The 18,017-nt window shown below is 43.2% G+C and overlaps 1 protein-coding gene and 1 long non-coding RNA gene across 4 annotated transcripts in view; one reads left to right on the forward strand and one right to left on the reverse strand.

The window, feature by feature from the left end:
* On the reverse strand, positions 1 to 14,524 carry LOC102548553 (uncharacterized). Of its 2 annotated transcripts, none has more exons than XR_005503537.2 (3): positions 14,259 to 14,524; positions 9,434 to 12,576; positions 1 to 8,724 (listed from the first exon to the last, which is right to left on the reverse strand). It is a non-coding gene; the product is annotated as an uncharacterized LOC102548553 (long non-coding RNA). The 2 variants fall into 2 exon arrangements; XR_353273.4 differs by lacking the exon at positions 14,259 to 14,524 and adding an exon at positions 13,425 to 13,558.
* Arhgef5 (Rho guanine nucleotide exchange factor 5) overlaps positions 13,489 to 18,017 on the forward strand; it is a 25,072-nt gene continuing 20,543 nt past the window's right edge. Inside the window, exon 1 of one of the 2 annotated variants that reach the window (NM_001427415.1) lies at positions 13,489 to 13,588. The gene's annotated coding sequence lies outside the window, so the exon portion shown is untranslated. Of the gene's footprint in view, positions 13,589 to 13,855; positions 13,995 to 18,017 lie in introns of those variants that run through there. The other variant, XM_039108652.2, reaches the window with a different exon arrangement.

Consider the following 18,017-nt stretch of genomic DNA (forward strand, 5'->3'; position numbering starts at 1 on the left):
CTTGACAGAACATGGTAGTGAAACAAAAATACGCTTGGTTCTACCAATAAGGAGATGGTAGAAGAAAGAACTGTGTCATCAGACAGTGGTTAGCCATGCAAATGTCTGTAATAATCAAAACAAGATTACACCTTTTTACTGTGTACAGCAAACCATGATACACTGAAAGAACCAAGAACAGAAGGATGTTATTTGACATCTGGATATGTTCACCTTGATAAAACCATTCTTTAGCAAAGATGTGAGAAGCTAGAAACTGAAAAAACTGACAGGCATGACACTTAAACTATCAGTGTCAACTCTTTATGTCAATGCTGGGAATGAAATGCAAGACTTTATGCATGCTCTAGGCATGTGTTGAACTACTGAGCTGCCGAAACGCTGGGTCCCCAGCCTCTGTGACAATATCATTAAGAATGGGAATTTACTGCCAACCAACCAGAGCTTCCAGGGACTAAGCCACTACCCAAAGACTATACATGGACTGACCCTGGGCTCCAACCTCATAGGTAGCAATGAATAATCTAGTAAGGACACCAGTGGAAGAGGAAGCCCTTGGTCCTGCCAAGACCGAACCCTCAGTGAACGTGATTGTTGGGGGGAGGGTGGTAATGGGGGGAGGATAGAGAGGGGAGCACCCATATAGAAGGCGCGGAGGGGTTGGGGGATGTTGACCTGGAAATTGGGAAAGGGAATAACAATTGAAATGTAAATAGGAAATACCCAATTTAATAAAGATGGAGGGAAAAGAAAGAATGGGAATTTACTAATGAAACTTAGTTCAGGAAATATAAGAGACTCTCAAGTTTACATGTCTCTTACTCATGTAAATCCAAGACTGGAAATAAACAGAGAAACATCAGTGAGTGCTTTCTAAACCTATTTGAAATTCAGCCCATTATAAAAACTATTTTTAAAAGGTAAATTTATAAATCATCAGCCATCAATCTTATAAGTAGCTTTAGAGAAAAAGAATCAATTTGGATTGCCAGACCTCATGAACAATTTTGAGTTTATACAAACACACCTATGAGAAGAATACCATAAAATCTATAACAGAAAACTGCTATATAATTCATCTATCACATTAGCAAAGAAATGAAGATTTTTAAAAATAAAGTTAGTGGGATGGGGAGATGGCTCATCAGCAGGCAGGAAAACCTCAATTCGAGCCCCTAAGAGTTCCATAGGAAAGTGGAGCAGAGCAACACACACAAGTAACCACAGCAACACACACAAGTAACCACAGCAACACACACAAGTAACCACAGCAACACACACAAGTAACCACAGCAACACACACAAGTAACCACAGCAACACACACAGTAACCCCAAGGACTGGGGACTCAGAGATAGGCGGGCTCTTCGTGCTTAATGTCTACCTGAATTGAGCTCCATGTTCACTGAGATCCTGTCTTACAAAATAAATTGAACAGTAATTGCAGACACCTGGTGTCAACTTCGGGCCACATGCATATGAACCCATACATTTATGCATCTGAACATACATGTGCACACACACACACACACACACACCCCAACACACAAAAACACAGTTATTGATGATTTATGGAGCATCACACATTGCTGAAACTTGGCCTAAAACTGCACAGAAAATAGTCCACTCATGTCTACCACAATTCTAAATGTATACACCATTTGACCTAGAAATCCCATCTTCAGAAACATACACCACAGGGTAGACTAACATGGACAGGACACTTATAAAAGCACTGCTTGTATATCAAACTATTGGAAACTACAGCAAGAGGAGACTAGAGAAGTACTTCCAAACAAAACAAGCAAAGGAACTCTTCATGCAGTAACACAGATCAACCCACATATCCAAGCGAAAAGCTGCAAACTCAAAATACTCTTCGGGTCTTTGATGCAAACATAACCTAACAGCACAGAATATTTTCTAAAACATTCTGGAAGACACTTGTAACCCTGTAAAGGGGTGCCGGTGTGGGGGTGGGGCAGGAAACAGCTTGTGGGCTGAAAAATGTATTTCCACAAGGTGGTGCTATAGCTTCCACCAAGCAAAACCCCAGGTTTCTGTCAGAATGTGCTATGCGGAACATGGTTCTGATTGAAAACATAATCTGTCTGTGTTTGGTGAATCCATCAACGAGACACAGTGGGTCAACATATCCTGATAGAGGAGAGGTTGACTTAAGCCTGAAGGGTGAAAACTCTTCCAGGTAAATGCTTGCCACTGCCCCCATACATACCTGAGTTAACGTAGAGGCTTAGTGTCAGCCACAATCCCCAGCTACTGCTACACCCTCCTCTTCCAATTGCTGCCCTCACAAGTCAGGGCTAAGTGACCGAGGGTGGGACCCCATATTGAGGAATGGCTGGAGTGCTCCTGGAAATGCATGGCATGGAAACACAACCCCCACATGCACCCACACTTTCCACTCAGCATGGCCCAAGAACCTCTAATAAAGCCTTTCCTTGCCATCCCAGCCCACACTGATCATACTTTCCTCAGATGTTCTGGGGCTTTAATGTGTTTACCTGCTTTGGGCTTATCAAGGGCTGATTTAGAATATTTCAACATTTCCATTTAAATGTCCAAGTTCACTTAAGACAAGGACCCACGATAATGATCTAGTGTATATCCTAGAGCAAAAAAAGCATCCTAGCAACAAGTTATGCATAGTAATGAGACCAGCAAATGCCCACAGTCTGAAATATGTGTTCCTTAACCTGTAGTAGCTGGAGTGACAGGGAAGTGGTCACTTTTTAGGCCTAGGAATGTGATTTTTACATCATACCCCCTTTGGACTGTTTGATCATCTCTAGACAACCCAAATTAAGAGCTGTCTTAATGCTGTGGTTGCTGAATTTGTTTTTCCTTTTTGATAGCTTGCTTCTATCAGTATCTTGAGAATTCTCTTTGGGAGAGCCATGAAAGCAAGAGTATTTGTTTCACAGAAGAGACTGGAGCTCATCCTTGCTGGTCTTCATTCTTGGCTCTACTTTTCTCTCCTGCCTCTGTGCCTCAGCAAGGCAGTCACAGTCATCACCACTGACACAGATGTCTGTGGCTGACAGTCTCTTTCCACATCACCTCTACTCTCATAGGACAGGAAAAAGCAAGGAGCAACAAGACCTCAGGGCACAGTGACTGCCGGTTATCCTGGACCCAGTCTCAGGAGTAGTGGGAGAATCTACTGTGTTTTGGAAAAACAGAGTGGAAGAGTAGGAATTAGGGTGGAAAAGAGGTCTTTGGTACTAAGGTGAAGTCCCCGAGGGTTTGGCAAAGAAAGCCCTCCAGGTATAGACATTAGGCCCTGGCGATAAGGAATAAAGGCAGCAATTTTGTACCGGTAAAAGGGCAAGGTAGGGTTAGAATGGTAGGAACAGAAAGCAAGATTGTTTCCATTTACAAAACAAATAGCATCTCTGTAGTAGTCTGTGTTTCATATTACACCCGCTAGAAGAGGGGACAGAAAGAGGACCCAACTTATTAAGTAATGATGGGGTGGACAAAAGGCAGGTTTCCAGCTACCCCAACTAGAAGGAAAAAGAAGTGTGTATATAAAAACAGCATTTGACTTTATGTTTCCACAATATAAACTTCTGGAGACTTCCCTCTTCTATCAGTGTAAGTTACTATAAACACCTCCATATGTATGCCCTTCTACAGGAAAGAATATGACTCATAAACATGCATACAAAGTTATATATACATTTGATAACATAAAATTAAAGACAGATAAGAAAATAAGAAAAGGTGGAAATAAGAACAGAAACCAGTTTAGAACAGATGTGACAGTTCCCTCAGGAGATGAATTCGAGAAAACTCTAGATATCAAATTCCTCAAATACTTAAATCCTTTATATAAAACAGTACAACATTAGTTACATATAACCTACAGTCATCCTTTTAATACTTCACCATCATCTTCAGATTTACTGTAATGCTAAATACAATTTAAATGCATTGCACTGTGCAGAATGCAAATTCTTTTTTATTTATCATTTTTATTGAATATTTTATGTATTTACATTTCAAATGTTATCCCCTTTCCAGGTTCCCTTCCTCTCCCATCTCCCCTCCTCCTGCTTCGATGAGGATGGTCCCCCTCCGACCCTAGAATGCAATTTTTTTTAAGATTTTATTTATTTATTGTATGTATGAGAGTCACTGTTTTCAGACACATCAGAAGGTCATCAGATCCCATTACAGACAGTTGTGAGCCACCATGTGGTTTCTGGGAATTGAACTCAGGACCTTGGCAAGAGCAATCAGTGCTCTTAACCAATGAGTCATCTCTCCAGTCCCAGAATACAAATTTTTTTCTCAATCTTTATTAAATTGGGTATTTCTTATTTACATTTCAATTGTTGTTTGGTTGGTTTTTGAGATAGCATCTCACTGTGTAGATCAGGCTGACCTCACAGAGATTTGCCTCCTGAGTACTGGATTCAAAGGTGTGTGCTACCACTCCTGGCCTGCAAATACTAACTTACACTATGTCTTTGTGTAAATGGCAGGCAAAACGATCTCTATTTCTTCAGTAGAGACAAATGGGAAGCCTTAAGATACATAGGGCAGGCCAATCTTTCAACACATCTCTGAAACACAATTACAACTGTGCTGTTGAATTCTATTTTCCAATTCAGGCTGAGAATGAGAGTGTTATGTATTTCCTCAGACTAGACTTTCTGCTCCCTTTAGTGCCTCCTCTAATTTGTCATTAAGATACAATCTTTACAACCCTCTGTTTTAGGAAACCAGAAACACCATCCTCAAGGCTAGATGTCAGTGGAGAGTCATGCTTCCCAACTCCAAGCACTTCTAACCCCCAAGTCACTAATGTCCCAGGACTCACTTGAGTGGGGATTTAAGCCTGTCTTCAGACTTGAAGACGGTTTGACTTGGAGCTTCCCTGGGAGATTCAAGGGTAACCACTGAGGCCCTTTATTGACTAATCTTTAGTTGCATGATCTAAGGACCAGTTTGTTTCTAATACAAAACAAACTCTGACAAAGCGTCTTGGTATGCAGTGAGCAGTAAAAGAAGTGAACCCCGGCCTCTGTGATCAGTAGCACCCCAAATGCCATGGAGATTAAAAGTGAAACAGGAATGTGAACCAGAGAGAGGACTCTGTTGCTGCTTGTTCATTTGTCTGGATTTGTTTTTTTGTTGTTGTTTTTTGTTTTGTTTTTTTGTTTGTTTTTTTTTGTTGTTGTTTTATATTTTTTAAGCTTTAACCACAGTCACTATTTTAAGTTTTTATGACTGTGTGTTGATTGCACAAAGCAATGGGTTTCATGATAGTTTCATCAAATCTCATGTACTTTGACTGTACACTTCCCTGTTTATCCATTAACACTTCTGTCTCTGGGTTTGAAAGCCAAATTAAACCTCTTTCCTTTATAACTCACTCAGTAGTGGGAAACAGATCAGGACATATGTGCGCCTTTCACAGGACTTATTTCAAGAGCCACAGGCCTCTCCAGACCCAGGGAGCATGGGAGTTAACTTACTTCCCATCCTAGTAATATTACACAGGGAAACACTGTCAATCGGAGCTTGCTTTGCAAACTCTTACTATTTAGAGGGAACTATGTCCATACAACCTCTATACTCCCATGGTGCTTTGTACACACCTCTGCCACAAAATATATTGCTGTCCCACTCAGTGTCTGAGGAATGGGTTCCAGGACCCCTCATGGTAACCAATATCTGCAGATGCTCAAGGAGCTTATATAAAATGGTGTTGGTTTTGGGTATAACCTATGCACACATTCCAAAGACAGTGGAAAGCATCTCTGGATCATCTCTACTACCTAGCACTACATAAGCCCTAGGCAAATGACCATCACTCTGCCTTGTTTAGGAAATATTGATGAGAACAAAAATCTGTATACATCAGTCTAAATGCAATGCTTTCCCAACTGTTTCACCCTTGGTTGGTTGAATCCTGCAGTATGAAACCCTTGGAAACAAAGAGCCAAATGCATATGTTACTCCATTGTTCACCGGTTTCCTCTGTTAGGTATTAAGGCCAGTGGTCTGATTATCTCCCAGGGCCAGTAGAGTTAGTAAAACATTGCTTTTTGTTAAGGTAAAAACACCCTTTTCTTTCTCCCTTCTCCCATCAATACCCCCTATAGACACAGTGAACAAAATTCATTGCATTAATTTTGGCTAAACCAGTCTGAGAGGACCATTTAAGAATCTGAGCAAACACTTGTTAGATCCTTCGCTAACACTATATCAGATTTTTTAACTCTCAGAAAGCATCACACTATAAGAATATGCAAGTTAAAAGCATCTTCTTAAGAAGAATGACTCCAGATAACCTCCATTTGAGCTGATACAGTCTCTGCTCATCCAGCTCTGAAGGGTGTGAAGAGATCTCATGGGACATAGCTCCATGCTGCAAGTGAATTCTCTACAGCAGACCTATCACTCGATGCTATACCATCCAGGGTAAACTGGAAACATATAGCTTCATAACCTCAAAACTCACCTCACACATGCAGTCAGTGTGCATGGCAGCAAGCGATCACACTTAAGTCTAAACAAACGTTCGAAAGATGGCTCTGTCAGTCTGATATTCCTTGGTATCATTCCAACCTCACATCTAGTAGCTCAGCCTCAGAAAGTCTCGCTGGTCTGGAGAGATGTCTTCTCAGTGTTTCAGAGTGCTTACTGCTTTTGCAGAGGACCCAGATTTATTTTCTAGCGCACATATCAGACATCTCACAACTACATGTAACTCCAGTCCCAGGGGATCCTATATCATCTTCTGACCTCCAGTTACATACATGCAATGGATACCTATAAACTCATGCAAAAGTACATGTGATTTTTTTAAATAGAAAAAATTTAAAATCTCTTTTGCCTGATGCTAATATTCTTAAAACAGATGCTGCAATCTATCCTATTTTCTTCCTCTTTCCCTATGTACTTGAACACCATGAATCCCAAGCATTAAACCTTTGAAAAAAAAAGACCCACAAATCCCATTAAAGGGACATGGATACAAGCATTCTGCAAACTACACTTGAGACATTTTGTACAGTTATTATGGATATTATTAATAATTCATAAATTAACATGATCCTGGTGTGTGTGTAGTAAGGCTGTGATAGTCTACTTAGCTTTTTTAATATATAAAACTACTGATTTCTACCTGCACAGCTAGCTGACTTGGGATCTCTGAGACTGCCTAAATGTTGGAATATTTGAACTAGTATGAACATGCCTTTCAGAAAAAATACACTATTTTCTTCAGTATCTTATTTTACCAATAATGTATGAAACCAGAAGGAATCAGGCAAATGATGGCTAGCTCTGGGACACAAATGAGAAGTGTATCTGAGCTCCAGGGAAGGCTTGTTAGTCCATCATCGCAGTCACTGGCTTCCGAATCCAAAATCAAAGTGCCCACATGGAGGAAAAAAACAGCCCAGGAGATGAAAATCCAAAGTAAATAGCAGATATTTGTCTCCTGTGAGTAGAAATACAGTTATGAAGGTAGTCACTGCAGAAGCAAGATGCCAGCATTCTGGCCCAGTCTATGGAGCATCGTGGAGGTGCCTCCTACAGGCAGAGTAAATACTACAGGGAGAAATGATTTTCGGTTGGTGGAGAATATATGCAGTGACAGCTTCCACGGTAGCTGTTTTCATGCAGATGTCATTGTGCTCGGATTTTGTTTTCTGGCATCTTTTGCTAGTGCCCTTCCCAATCCCTGGCCCTGTCTGGCTCATTGCTTCTCCACATAACTGTCCGCCTTTCTGTTTTCATATCACATGTATTCCATTATCCTCTCTCTCTTTTTTTTAATTGGATTTTTTTATTTACATTTCAAATGTTATCCCCTTTCCTGGTTTCCTATCCATAAACCGCCATCCCATCCTCCCTCCCTCTTCTTCTATGAGGGTGTTCCCCCACCCATCCACCCACCCCTTCCTGCCTCCCCACCCTGACATTTCCCCACACTGAGGGTTGAGCCTTGGCAGGACCAAGGGTTTCTCCTTTTGCCCTTTCTTCACTTCCTCCCCTGCCATGGTCCCTCTAGTCCCCAACACACACATTTAAATCTGGATTCTGAACGCAAGAGAAAACATGTAGCATTTGTCTTTCTAAGTCTGGCTTATCTTGCTTAATATGATCTTCAGTGCCATCTATTTTCCTGCAAATGACACCATTTCATTTTCCTCCATAACTGAATAAAGTTCTGGTGTGTATATGTACGCTTTTTAAAATTTGCTATACATTCATTCTTTTTTATTTACTCTTTGTTTATTTCATATGTATATATGTTTTGCCTGCACGTATGTTCAAGGAACACATGTATGCCTTGAGCATGTGGAGTCCAGATGCCCTGGAACTTCAATTCCAGATTTTAACCTAGGCTCTCTGGAAGAGCATCCAGTGCTCTTAAACAGAGCCATCTCTCCAGCTCCCGTCCATTGATTTCTTGATGGACATCTAGGAGAGCTCTATTTTTTAGCAATTGTGACTAGCGCAGCAGAAAGCATGGTTATGTAAATTTCTCTGTGGTATATTGCCTTTCAGTCCTGCTGGTGTTGCCTGGAGTACAGTTGGGCCATATAGTGGTTTCACTTTTAGTCTTACAAAAGTGTCCATGCTGATATCTGCAGCAGCTATATTGACAATATATGAGGGGCTTCCACATTTCCCACATTTTGCCAGCATCGTTGTCCTCTTGTCTTGAAGACAGCTGTTCCTAAAATCACACAGAACTTAATGTAAGACCTTAATGTAAGACCTGAAACTGAATCTTCTTGGAGAAAACAATGATAAAACAGAAACTAGAGAGTCAGAGTGGACATTCTGCGAATGACACCAAAAGCATGGGGAATCGCTCCGAGAATCTACAAATGGGACTGCAAGAAGTTAAACAGTGTTTGCACTGCAAAAGAACAACCACACAATCAAAGAAAGGACTATAGGCTTGGAAATATTCTTGGCCGACTACATGTCAGGCAAAGACACTTGCTGGTAAGGGTTGAGATCATTTTTGTACAGGGAAGAGAATGAGACCAACTTTTCTTTTTCTACATGTAGATATCCAATTTGTTCAGCATCATATATTGAAGAGGTTCCTTTTTTCCAATCTATTTCTGACAACTTTTATAAAACATTAACTGTCTACAATTATGTAGGTTTACTTTGGGGGTCTTCCATTCTATCCCATCAGTTTACATGGGAGCAAGTTCTTTCGTCTTCCCCACAGTCAACTTTTCAGTTCTGAATTTATTATTTCCTTCAAGGAACAGTCATCCTGACTCTTACCTCCACTGCCTCCCTCACATGCCCACCTCTCCAGCCTTGGTTCAGGGTATGCTCTGTCTTACCTACAGACTATAATGTGCAACAAGTTACCTACCACACCTCTTAAATAGTCTTCCCCATACCCACATTTTTCTACGTACTTCAATCTATTCTCCATATTCCAAGGAGAGTGGCTTTTTCTTCACTTCCACTCTAGTCACATCGTGGTCTTGTTCACAGTCTTCCAGAGGCCTGTCTCCAAAGAAGAGAATCTGAACTCAGTAGAATGCATGGCCACAAGGCCTTCCTTGATATGGTTGCCTGACCACCATTCCCAAACATTCTCTGTTATTTCACAGCTCCTCCTCTAGCTAAACCTGCCTGGTGTACTTCCCTGATGAGACAATACTCAGGCTCCTCTGGTTATGTATCCTATTTCCAATGTCCTTTTGCCTTTGCTGTATCTCCTTCTACAAACAAAAGAATCACTTTCTATAACAACTATGGTCACATATCCCACTAGGTCACCTCTGCTCCCCAACAGTGAAGGCTGCTCTCCTTTATGCACCCATTACAATCCTTGCAGCACATGGGCCACACTTAGTCTGTTACTTTGATGTGGTGGGAATCTCCTCGGAAATCGGCCTGTCTCTGTAAACCTGATGTCTATGAACACAAATGGAGCAGAGGATGATGGGAAAATGAAGGTGTTTATTAGTACAAATGCCTTGGGTAGCACTATGTTGAATAAGTGCCAGTGTGGGGAGGATGAGAAAACAAGTAAGTGGAAACCAAAATGTAGAAACGGATATGTTAATCAAACGGTTGACAGAACAACTAAGAACCATAGTGGCCAAGTCAGGGTGGGTTTAAAACACAGAGATGACAAACACAGTCACCTAAGTTAAGAAATGCACTCAAACTCAAGTCCAAAATGTTTAAAGGTCTGACACAAAAACAGGTACAAAGCAGAGGCAAGAAGGTCTGAGCAATATTTAAAGAACCAGCATAGGATTGGCAGGAGTCAGAGTTGCCCAAGGGGGAACAGGGACTATGCCACCAGGCAAATGTCTTCAAGACAGTGGCACCTGCATAGTTAAGACTAGTGCACTCTTCCTGCAAAACAATTTAGTTTTAATATTCAGAACTACACAGGGAAGTTTCTTGTTCCTCTGCTTACTCCTAGCTGGATTTCAGAAGCACTTTCTGATTGAAGTGACCTCAAGCTCCGAAGCCTGTGTTTATTCTTCTGCACCAAATACAGCTCTTATTTAAAAATAACTTTAGTCTGAACCTATTTTCTTCTTGTTATTATAAATTCATTTCACATGCATAACAGCCAGGCCCTCTTAGGAAAGGAAAATTACCCATATCTAGCACTGTGGTGGCCATTCCTGGTTCTCAATTTAACTATATCTGGAATGAATCACAACCCAGAATTGGAAGATGCACTTGTGATGCAGATCTCGAGGCTGGAAGACACACGTTTCAGATCTGGATCCTGACATGAAGACCTTGAGGTATAGTTGCCACGAAGAAAAGTTTAGGCCCAGATAAAGTAGTACACTCCTTTACTCCCAGGAGACTGAGGCAAGGAGACATCTGAGTTCAAGGTCAGCTGGGGACAAAGCAAGTCCCAGGTCCAGGCATGTTGGTACACACCTTAATCTGGGCCCCACCTTCTGCTGGAGGCCTACCTAAGAACACTGGAAGAAGGAAGATTCACACTTCTTGGACTGATTGCACTTACCTGCCAGCACATCTGTTGGAATCTACTTCTACAGCAGACCAACTCAGGGCTGGAGAGATGGCTCAATGGTTAAGAGCACTGGCTACTCTTCCGCAGGTCCTGAGCTCAATTCCCAGCAACCACATGGTGGCTCACAACCATCTGAAGACAGCTACAATGTACAATATACATAAAATAAATAAAATTTTTTTAAAAAAGAGCAACTCAAATACCTAGCCTCGTGTGACTGAGTAACTAGTAGATTCTTGGACGTCCCATCCACAGCTGTACATTAGTTAGACTACAGACTGTAGGACATCACAATAAATTCCCTTAATATATAGAGACATTCTACAAGTTCTGTAACTCTAGAGAACCCTGACTAATACAACAATCTTCCCACATAGCATAAGTGATTTCCCTTTATCCCTTCTTGAGTCACCTCAGCAACCAGTGAAGTACCATATTAGTGACAGCAGGAAAGATCTCATAGGAACACTGAAGTAAAGCACCCGAGATTTAACATCCCTACATCATCATGTTAAATAAGTGACAGGGAAAATTCAAGGATTCAAGTCTACATCTGTCTGAACTTATATCCCATCCTCTTCCCACCGTTCATTCTCTCTCATAGCTAAGAGTTTTAGAGGACATATGAGCCCAAATAAAGTCTCTTCATTTCAGGACAGAGTGACAACCCTAACTCCAAAGTCCAGGCACCAAGTAATGTAAAAGAAAATGATAAACAGTGAGTCTTGGTCTCTGAAAGGTGAGAATAGCTAGACTAGTCTTCTATTCACGAGTACCCGAAGATAGGAGCAGGGTCAAGGAGAAGCAAACTGTCTCAGGAATCAGTTCAACCTTACTACCTGTGGGAACACAGGGCCAACATTCCCCTGCTTAATAGTGACAGGAGCTGGAGCTCAGAGAAAAGAGGTTAGAGACTTAGAGAGCAACAATGCTGCCAGCTCAGAATCAGCACACACGAGGAGGTCAGGCTGTGAGAGCCAGATGAAGAGAAAAACAGAGAAAGTGAGCTTTCACTGAGGAAAGCCACGGGGCAGCAATGTGTAAGCCCAGCTAGCTCCCTGTCCACATTGGCTGTGCAGTGCTGTCAGAGACCAGCAACTTCTGGAGCAGAAGTTGACAAAATGTGTTCAGGACTTTCTGATTCCTTAAGTTCTCTCCCCCAGTTTAGAAGGAACTATTTGACCAGCTGTAAGTTTCTGATTCGCTTCACTCCTTGTTCTTATGCCTTTGCTGGGTTTGGGAAGCATGCTGGCCTGCCCTTATATGGCCGAATCCTAGTCTTGGCATTTCTTATTATTTCCTGTATACTTCAGCATAATTGAGAGTGTGTCTAAGCTAGCTAAACTCTTTAAAGTTTAATCCTTCAAAAGAGCATGACGGAACTAGGGCATTTTTTTGAACACTGCATTGCTTCAGGACTATCAGAGAGGAGGCCATTCCCCCTCAGCCATGTTTTATTCTACAGGGCCTTCCAAACAACTGCTTAGCCTCTTCTGCCAGGGTCAGTGCAGCAGCCGTGGGCACAGGGATCAGTATTCAGCATTCCTGAAAGAAAAACAGCCAAATAGCTTGTTAATTCTCCTGAACACACATAAAACTATGGTACCTCCCGGAGCAAGGAACGGATTTGGGGAGGGAGCCTATGGATGGATAGAGTATCCAAAGTTCCTGTCTCTAGGTAAAGGATGTGTGTGTGTGTCTGTGTGTGTGTGTTTGTGTGTGTGTGTTCAGTGTTCATTCTTAAGTTCTCTCTCTCTCTCTCTCTCTCTCTCTCTCTCTCTCTCTCTCTCTCTCTCTGCAAAAAACAGAGAAAGATCATACAAACTGGAACATAAGATCTTAAAATGAACCCAGGAACATGGACACAAACAGGTTATCTACAGAAAGACATAAGAATGTTTCAAGTGCACCCAGCGAAGGAAAGGAGGAACAATGGAGGGGGGGGGGACAGGGAGAGAGAGATAGAGAAACATAGAGACAGGGACAGAGGAACTTGAGCAAGAGACACCCTTTATTTTATAGCAAACACCAAGGAAGAGAAAGGTAAAGAAACACGCCGGCAATCACAAATCTCAGATGTCCTGAAACATCGGCAAGCCAAAGACAAACTCGAAGGGTAGAGAGTCAGCCCGGTCCGATGAGACTCAGTTGGGGACCTGAAGAGGACCCACGGAGAAAGAGACACGCAGGGGCGTCCAGGGGCACGCGGGACACCCGCGAGTCCCGTGCCCAGTTCTCACATGCAACTCCCTGGTGACTCCTGCCGGGGTTCTGCCCCTGGACGGCCACTGCCTGTGGGTGCTGTGGGTACAGCTCAGACTCGCGGAGCTCGCTCTCTCCAACTCTGCCTCGAGCTGCCCCTCCCCCGGGAAGGTGTGTCCCTGTTTCCTCACCTGAAACTTCCTTAGGAGAAGCCGGTCCCTCCCTCCCGTCCAGCGGCAGGGGCGGGCCGCGGGTGGGGCGCCGGGGCGGCCTGGCCTGGCTGGGGACCGCGGCGGGCGCCCGGACCTGGAGGGGACTCTCGGACCTGCCCTGGGCAGCATGTGACTCGGACCAGGTAGGTGCTCTCCTCTCCTCTCAGCGCCGGACTCTGGGTGGTCGCGGCGCCGGGTGGAGGTAAGGCAAGGGCTGGAAAGAACAGAGAGCTAGGCCTCCCCGGGGACCAGTCCCTGGCAGGTCCCGGGGCGCAGGCTCCGGAAATGGGGGGCTGGGCCAGTGGGCCGGGCTCCGAGTGAGGGGCTGAGTACCTGGTCGGGAACGGGAAGGGAGCCGGAAGGAATGGCCTCTTGGAAAAGTTTGCTTTCCAGTCAGATCTAAGCCTTGGAAATGGACACCCTGCCCCGAGATGTTACCGGGCCAATACTCCGAACTTTTTTCCACGCCGAAAGTCGGGGCCCTGAGGAAAGCTCTAACTTTTATGATAAAGAATTTTTGAGATTCAGTTTCTAGACGGTTCCTTACCTGTAAGTCTCTCTCTCTCTCTCTCTCTCTCTCTCTCTCTCTCTCTCTCTCTCTCTCTCTCTCTCTCTCTCTCTCTCTCTCTCTCTCTCTCTCTCTCTCTCTCTCTCTCTCTCTTGTAACCAGGCCCAGGCCTTGCTTCGTTATCTTCGCGGCATTTACATGCGTACGTGCGTGTGAATCTGTGTACACACCTCTCTCCGCTGTTAACTAAGGCTCTGGAGTCTGAAACAGGGATCCTTGCGCTGAGTCCCCTCTCCCCCATTTACCTGTATATAGGGAGTTTCTTGGCCTCGGCACTAGGTTCTTAGGAAGGTGGAAAAGCTATTAAGAACAGCCAGCCAGATCGCGGGTGCAGGAGCCCATTTTCAGCGCCCTAGTTCGGGGCATCTTTTATAAATGCCTTTAAGCAGAACTGGCCCGGGAGAGCTAATCCTGGAGCTTCAGTTTTCAAGTCTTAGTCCTCTCCGCTCACTCCCCTCCCCCTTTCCTGGATCTTGGGTTCTCTGGACAATCTTGTCCTCCTGTCGGCCTAGCAGTGAACTCTGGCCAGCACTGTGTCAGACTGAGGGGGAAGGGCACACCAAACAGGAGGGTTGGGAGGGTGGTTTTCCTTTCAGCTTCCTTCCTCCCTTGCTCTCCCACTGTGCTCCCAGCTTTACTTCAAAAGCACCAAGTCCCATAGAAACAGCCCCCAGTGTGGCCTCTTCCTCCACTTCCTGCTTTATCTCCACCTGGGGTATACAAACTTCTGGCTCTATCAAAACAGTCATCATTTGTTAACCAGTCCTCAGGTCTAAGACTGAACCATGAACATTAAAAGGACATGGAAGGGGTTAGGGGGAAGCTGAGTTGAATTGGGGACAGAGGTATAAATTCTAAGTTTGTGGTAAAAGGGATGTAAATGTTGGGGGTGGGGGGAAGAAGTCACAAGAAAAGTAAGAAATTGAAGATGCAGCCACAGTTTTCATATATTCGTTTTCCCTAGAGGGTATGGCTGCCCATAATGTGGTTTGTCTGAAGTTGTGTGTGGTCACGTTATGCACTTGTCTGTCTTTGGGATAGACAAGAAGACGTCATTTGTGGTGTCTGGAATAGTCACTTACTCTGGTGTGGACAGAAGTGGGATCTCGTGGGGTGATGTTGAACAGAGTGGTATAGACACAAACAGGTGATAGCCAGCCTCTGTTGTAAACAGGACCCTGTACCTGTGGTGTGTGTAGAGTAAGCTGGCCACTTAGAGTATCTGTAAAGTACGCAGAAACAATGTCATTTATGTGCCAAGGACAAACAAGTCACACTTTATCTGACTGGATGGTCGCACAGCCACTGGTGGGCCTGAGGGCATAAGCATCCTCACATAGAGTGTTCTTCTATATTTGTCCTCTAAGGCAATCCATGACATTTAAGACATTAGACAGTCGGTGAAAGATGCTTATTTCATTCTTTGCTGGGTTGCTTGGACAAGTCATAACAGTAGTGTCATACTACACTTGTTTTGATGTCTTGGGGATATGGAGGGTAGCAATGTCAAACGCTGAATGAAGTGACTGTGTGAACTAAATGAAATGAAGAGGGTATCTTTTGGATTGAAAGTGGAAGATTTGTTTTCCTACTGTAGGCAAAAGTATAGATGCCATTGTAAATGCAGAAGCAACCCAAGAGATAAGGAAGGAAGGAAGGAAGGAAGGGTGTCTTTGAGAACCTTTTACAGCTGGTGGTTAGAAATGGATGAGAGCTAACGTGTTGATTGGTGAGACTCTGGGAGACTGTGGAGGTCTTACTCTGTTCTGTACTGTTCTGTTAATGGGGTGACATGCAGCTTTATCTATGGGGTCTTGAAAATGTGAAATGTCTCTGGTCTGGGGAGAAGCCAGTTCCCCATGATGCTGTGCCTTGGCTCTCTCTGTGTGCAGATAAATAGTGATTAGTCACCCCAGATGAGAGGGATATGAGGATGTTTCAACTCTTAACGGAATGGGTAGTTAAAAAAAAGTCCATTCTAATGCCTTTATATGAGTAAGACCATGTTTTACAGATTTCCTTTAGCTTTCTCCTTATTCTAGCTGGGTCATGCCTGTTTGCATAGGATTGTTAAGATGGAATTCAGTATAAGAATAAGGGAGTGCACTAACTAACCTTAAACTAACAATTTTTTGCTTCTTCTTCCTCCTCCTCCTTCTTCTTGTAACCCTACCACCTCTGTCTGTCTGTCTGTCTGTCTGTCTGTTTCTTTCTGTCTGCCTTTTTTTCTTCCTTTCTTTCTTTCTTTCTCTCTTTCTTTCTTTCTTTCTTTCTTTCTTTCTTTCTTTCTTTCTTTCTTTCTTTCTTTGTGAAAGAAAGATTAGTGATCTACCTGGCTCTGCCTCCTGATTGCTGGGAGTAAAGGAGCATGCCATGACCTCCCAGCGACTACTATATTTCTAAAAAGAAAAGAACATAGTTGTGAGATTGCAGAAACAGACATGTAGTGTGTCCCTAGATCAGAACTGAAAAAACCCACAAAGCACATAGTGTAGCACATAAGTAAATGAAGTGTGGCTATGGCAGCTCATCTACAAACCCAGGGAGTCCTTCTTTTAAAGGTTTGATGATGTTGGGAGAAAGGGATCCAGACAGTACTGATGCTGGTGAGGAGAGATAACAGGGTTTGTCACATAGTTTTCTGAGGCAGGTAGGAGCAAGTTTCAGTGAGCAAATACATTGTTTAACTAATATGTGGCTGTGAATAAGGTCACATTACGCATCATTTATACATTTTACATATAAGGACTGGATAGAATAAATCGCATACTACTAGTTAACTAGAAAAGGACATAAAAGTCCGTCAATCCACGTACATTTATGATAATCACATATACTTGCCCTATATAGATAATATCTGCATCTGTGAGGTGTCCAGGAACTTGTCACAGACCACATCTGCGAGGTGCCTAGGGACCTGCTTGTTTGCTTATGTCAGATTCTATTGCACAGAGACTGCAAGGGTTGATTAAGTTGGTTTTGTGTGTGTGTGTGTGTGTGTGTGTGTGTGTGTCTGTGTGTGTGTCTGTGTGTGTGTGTGTGTATACCACGTACACTTAGCAACCCAGCATGACAACAAAAGGCATTCTTACAGGTGGCTTTTAAACCACCTTTAAACCTAGAACGGAGCAGAAAGTTGCACAGTTTGGATACAGTGAAGGGCCCACAGGCCCATGGTATCGTCTCCTATGTTGTGGCTGGATGACTGTGTACTTACAGTAAACACACATTGGGAGTCTTTGTTTCAGACTTACTTGTGTCCTTTGGAAATGATGTCTGTGGACTTTAGTTTGTGGTCTGCAAGTTGAGCAAAATTTTGTGTTTCTAGGAAGGTCTCTGCAACTCACAGTCTTCTATTTCTTTCCTATCCATATTCAGTCTCTTAGAGCAGCACTACCTGTACTTTCTAGGACTTTTAAAGATGACAGTGAACTTTTTGTATTATGTTAGTTAACCTTCATTAGAACTGTGAAGGAAACAATTTCCCCATCTCTTATAAGATTTTCTTTTCTTATAAGGGAAGGGTTGTTTAAATAGATTAAATGATTCCTACAGTTGACTTAAATGCTAGTAAAGAATCAAAAAGGCAGAACTGAAAAATACTCTGGTAACTGCCCATCTTTCCCAAGAACCATAAAGGTAGAGAGGACTGCACAGTGAATATGGTAGAGAATATGCTCACAGAGATGCTGAGATAGCTGGGAAATGTGACCATAGAACCTTCGGTAGTGGGGCCTGCACAGTTAACACAGTAGACAGTGTGCCCTCATGAAGATCCTGATAACAGGTGGGAAATGCTAGACAAGTTCTATGTGTTTTTCAGGAGAAGCAGAGAATTCTCTGGGACCAAATTCCAGTTGTGGAACACCACATATGAAGGGTCATAGGTGAGAGAGAAGGTGTGGAGAGCTGAGGGTAGAGGCTGGTGTTGAAAAAGGAAGGCAAAGGCTAGATTGTTCAGTGTTTATGATCTTTGCTGAATTTTTGGGATTTATCTTACGGCT

Source organism: Rattus norvegicus, chromosome 4 (assembly GCF_036323735.1).
Source record: "Rattus norvegicus strain BN/NHsdMcwi chromosome 4, GRCr8, whole genome shotgun sequence".
Lineage (NCBI taxonomy): Eukaryota > Metazoa > Chordata > Mammalia > Rodentia > Muridae > Rattus > Rattus norvegicus.